Source organism: Phalacrocorax carbo, chromosome 2 (genome assembly GCF_963921805.1).
Source record: "Phalacrocorax carbo chromosome 2, bPhaCar2.1, whole genome shotgun sequence".
Lineage (NCBI taxonomy): Eukaryota > Metazoa > Chordata > Aves > Suliformes > Phalacrocoracidae > Phalacrocorax > Phalacrocorax carbo.
The window spans coordinates 121308907-121314563 of NC_087514.1; positions in this window are offsets into that span (position 1 = coordinate 121308907).

Consider the following 5657-nt stretch of genomic DNA (forward strand, 5'->3'; position numbering starts at 1 on the left):
TTGTCACAAATGGGGTAATGTCCTTTCTTCCTCTTCTTACCCATAACTGCATAATTGAATGGTTACAGTTTTTAGGATAGGGATTGTCTCTTACTCTCTGTGTCTACAGCACCCAGAACAATGCTGTCCCATTCGTGGGTCTCTAGATACTGACACAAGAAGCACGCAGTGAACATTTTTAAAGGAATTTGTTGAAAAGAATCCTCTTTGGAAGATGCCATATCTTAAACTTGACATTTGGGCTCCATTCACCCTGGTTTCAGAGGCTCTTCTGTAGTCCTGTACAATCTACTATTTCAGCATTTTGTATTTCTTTCCACCTCCTTTAATATTCAACACATTCACCATAAAAATCAATAGCAATAAAAACTTAGCTAAAGTAAGGATATACGACGTTAAAGGCTCCAGGAAATGTCAAAGCAAGCCACAAAAGCAAATTTAACATAGTTTACTCATATTTATGACTCATACTTTACTCATATTTATGACCGTAGTCACCAGTAACATATTTCCAGCTATCTACAAGAGTACATGAAACAAAACTGTATCATCACAGTAACAGACAGTTCTATTACTGCTACCTGTGCAGCAAAACCATTTGAGTGTCCTGGGAGCAAAGTCTGGCATTGCACACCTTCAACTTTTTTTGCTTGGTATTTAAAAACAAACAATCCCACTGTTGCAGCTACAGTTCTACTTGCAGGCTTTTTGAGCATGCCAGGCACGTTCTAGCTCCTCTCTCCAAATTTTTGAAAGCTACTCTTTTTTTTTAAAAAAAAAAAAGTTTATTTGTCTTTGGATTTTTATTGCAGTACTACAAAATGCTGACATTGCACTTCCTGCCGAACAATAGGCTAGCCTAGCACATGAACAAACTGTGCTGCTGCTAGCATCAGCAAAGCTGTCTTGCTCCTTCAATTCATCAGTCATTCACAAGAAGCCTTTCTTTTACAGAAGTACTGATACACCTTAAGATCTGTTTTAACTACAAGACCATTCTATCTCTTTGATCTGTTATTGGTGACCAAATCAGACAAAGAGCTCCCATGAGAAGTTTGTATGAATGAGGTATAAACCGTGCATTACGGAATCAAGGTAGAAGCTCTCAGTACCAGTACCAGCGGACAAGCTTACCCTTTCTTCAGTGGGCTTCTGAGAATGACACTGCCCTACTTTAGGGGATAAATGTAGGTCATGTTGTAGAGTCTGTTTGTGGTATTTTCTTCTTCTTTGAGGTTCAGTAACATTCTTTTTTTTAAAACCCTTTATTTAGTGCATTGGAAAGGGTCCCTTGAGTAAAAGGGCAGGCTAATATTTTGTATAGAGGAAAGTAGGTTTGTAAGAGAAAGATTTTTCATTATTTCTGAAATACATTCTGGCTCTGTATCAGCTTGATTGTTTCAGTTTCCTTCGAAGCGGGTTCTTCGCTCTTCTGAGTTTTATTCTTGCTTCTAACAGGCTTTCTCTTGGCCATCATGTCCCAGCCAAGTACAGATCAAGAATATACAGATGGTTGATGATCCTTCATTTATTAGCTGCTTTCAAAATCAAAATCAAAGCCTGAAATTGTTACTGGAAGCTGATCCAAAGCCAACAGAAGAGTAACAGTGGTGGCATACACTGTGGGGCAGAGGGTACACCACTGGATCCGGTGGAGACTCTAGAACATCTGCATATTAAACTTCCAAGAAGTGATTCACATTCATCCAGACAAGAGGTGACAAATGTGATGTTCCCTGGGGCCATGTCCTAAAGGACATTACAGAGCATCCTTGGATGCTGAATGTGAAATGCATGTTTAGGTACCTCAGCCAGCCTGTCACTGCTAAGACTAAGAAGTTGTACAGGATTTCAGGTTTCAGAACCTTCTGAAGGTAATTCAGAAAAAAAAACGGTGGTAATATTTTTGTGGCTTCTTCGAAGTATTTTTATGTTCCTATGAAATTTGCTTTACTAATAAAGCAAGCAGAACAGAACATTTGTTGTATTTATGCAGAAAACAACTCTCCTTTCCTTCCCCCCACCCCCTTCCATCCTGCTTTTGAATAATCTGGCTTTAGCATCACAGCAATAGGTCTGATACATTTAAAAGCAAAAGGCTTCTATTATTAAATGTCATCTTTCACACAAATGCTGGAAGCCAAAATTGGAAAAAATCCAACAAATGAAAAGCATGCCAAAATCCTTATATTTCAGATGCACAACAATCCCATATGCATGAAGATTATATTATGCCATTGAAGAGCAGCTTCTCTGCTGTTCAAAGTCTATTGCAGAAATCTAAGTGTCCAGAGAAGTTGACTGTAGATGAACACTGAGTGGAGCGTAGACAGTAGGGAGGCTGTGACTTGTCTACTCTCTGACTTTTCCCTCCAACTACCTGCAGTTATTCCCATTCTAAGTTCTCTGGATACTACATGCATTGGAAACCTGAGCTGGAGTTGACAGACCACATCTAGCTTAAACAAGGATAAGACAGCACAGCCGCCCCAGAGTGGGAACTCTGAAAAAGCACTGAAGTAACAGTGAAGTATAAAGCTTCATACAGGTCAAGGGAGAAAAACTAATCTGAATTTATATTTTCAGTCGTACAGCTGCCTTTCCAGTTCTTTCACTTCACATATTCTACAAGCATGCATTGGTTACACCTGTGTCTTTGGCAAAGACCTCTAAAAGCAACTCAGTTTCCCAAGGATGAGACCTAAGACTTGCTGGAAAAGGGGGTAAATGTTCCCACCCCACGATTATTTAAGTAGAAGTCCCCCACAGCCTCCTCCTGGAGAAATTAATGCATTATGGCCTGGACAAGTGATCTGTGCAGTGGGTGGGGAACCGGCTGACAGGCCGCACCCAAAGGGTGGTGGTAAATAGCTCCTTTTCCAAGTGGCAACCTGTCACTAGTGGAGTCCCCCAGGGATCGATATTGGGCCCAGTGTTATTCAATATATATGTGATCTGGATAACGACATCAAATGTAGCCTCATGAAGTTTGCTGATGGCACCAAGTTGAGTGGGGAAGTAGACACTCCAGAAGGGAGAGCTGCTCTGCAGGGAGATCTGGATAGGCTGGAAGAGTGGGCCAGCAAGAACCTTATGAAGTTCAACAAGGACAAGTGTATGGTCATGCACCTGGGAAAACATAATCTGGGAGTGCAGCACAGACTGGGATCCACCTGGCTGGAGAGCAGCTCTGTGGAAAGGGACCTGGGGGTCCTGGTGGACAGGAAGCTCAACATGAGCAAACAGTGTGCTGCTGCGGCCAAGGCGGCCACCAGGATGCTGGGTTGCATCAAAAAGGGCATCGCCAGCAGAGATAAAGAAGTCATTATCCCGCACTTGTCAGGCCACACCTGGAGTACTGTGTACAGTTCTGGTCCCCTCTATACAAAAAGGATGTGGACAGGCTGGAAGGGGTCCAGAGAAGAGCCACCAAGATGACCAAAGGACTTGGCAGCCTGCCATATGAGGATAGGCTGGGAGAACTGGGTTTGTTCAGCCTTGAGAAAAGGAGGCTCAGAGGGGATCTCATCACCATGTACTAGTACTTAAGGGGTAGCTACAAAGAAGATGGAGACTCCCTTTTTACACAGAGTCCCATGGAGAGGACAAGGGGGAATGGACACAAGTTGCTTTTGGGGAGATTCCAATTGGACACAAAAAGAAAATTTTTCACAGTGAGGACACTCAACCATTGGACTAATCTCCCCAGGGAAGTGGTTGACTCGGCCACGTTGGACACCTTCAAGAGTCATCTGGACAGGGTGCTGGGCCATCTTGTCTAGACTGTGCTCTTCCTGCAAAGGTTGGACTAGATGATCCCTGAGGTCCCTTCCAACCTGTGATTCTGTGAAAATCACTAATCATTTGGAAAAAACCCACTCTTTTCCTTGTGCCCTTGTCTACCCTGATTTCACAGCAGCAGTATTTTCTCCCCACTGCAAACACAACGAACGGTGCACAGCAGCCTGGGAAGTGGGGGTGAAAAAAGTTCTCTAATGGAACATCTTATCTGGCTAATAGCTTTTATCTTTGCAAGTAATGCCCTTGTGTGCCTCCCCACAGTACAGGCTCACCATCTGCCTTTGTTCTAATAAATGAACTCACATTACAATAGAATGCAAACACTCATAACCTGAACCTACTGCACCCAAGGGCCAGATGTTTTTGCAGAATTGATAACCAGTAAATGTTTGCTCCCAAATGTTTGAAATGGCTCACGCGCTCTCCTAATAATAACAAGCATAACCAATGAAAAATTCATCATAGCTACATTATTTGAGGCAAAAATCCACAAAGACTCACCTATTTTCATTAACTGTATCTTCACACTACCTTCCCAGTATAAAATTCTGCTTCCCAGATCATCTTGCATGTAGTACTAATATTGCACACAATTAGAAGTCGCCCTTCTACCTGTGTAGTAACATTAGTCTAGTTTTGGAAGCTACAGGCTTTCATTCCCAAAATTTCACCTTTTAGATGAACAACTCATTTAATTGCATGCCATCCCTGGACCATGAAACTCAGGAAGCTCTTTTTTATCCCAGAAGCTTAAACACAATCTTACCTTTTTTCCTTCACATACTGATGCTCAACACTGCTATCCTCTCCAAATATATATACCTATATAATCTTTCAAATAACTCTTCCAGTAAAATACTTCCTAACTGCTAATTTGTGCCTTAATGTATTCAGATGTATAAGCTATACAACAAAACAAGATAAAAAAGAACATCGGTTAGGCCTATAAATGACCTTTCAGATTTCATACACCAGTTTCTTCCTGTGAGACCAGTACAGTTGGCTGTCGATGCCTATACATGCTAGAGTTTCAGGTCCCAGTTTTATAGCACTTTATTTTATAAAAATGATGCACCATCAACCATGAGGATAGTGTTGTATTAACTGCTTAAATATTATGCCTTTGGAACCCAAGGAACCTTCTGAAAGATGCACAGAAATAGCCTTTTAGCTATCAAATGAACGACACAAAACCTGCTGTGATACCACTACTTTAAATTTCAAATGGATTTTTCTCAGTAGCCCATATTTGTAAGGAAAGAACGCTTAGTCATGCATACAGTACACGCACAATACATGTACAGATTTCTGTCTAGTCTTAGCCTGTTGTCAAACACATTGGGCAATATCAACCAAATTTGACAGAACAGTAAAGGACACGAAATGTCAGAAGACTCAAAGACGTTATATTTCTGTAAATTTGATGAAAATAGCCAACAAACAGACCTTACTAATGTCCTCACTGATGCACTGCCCCATTAACATGATCCCTTAATATATGCTGTCTAATTCCAGCAGGAGACATCAGAGAATCCCACACTGGAAAGTGACATTTAGGATTCCCTAACTGCAAGAAAAGCTTTAACCAGAGTTGGTACTGTATTAAACATCAGAGAGTGTAATCACAGTGCACCAAACCATAAAATAAATAAATAGGGTTTTCTTAGTCCTACTACTTCAATATTAATTTGCTTCTATTCTAAATATTGCTCAGAACAAGGTGATGGCATGAAGTGACTTGCTGCTTAGGCTTGCCAGACAGAGCAGCTAGTTCAGCTCAAGGGAAACAAAAAGAAGGTCTTGTACAGACAATTGTGTCAGTCTCAGCAGCCCCCACTGATTGAAGACAACTTAAA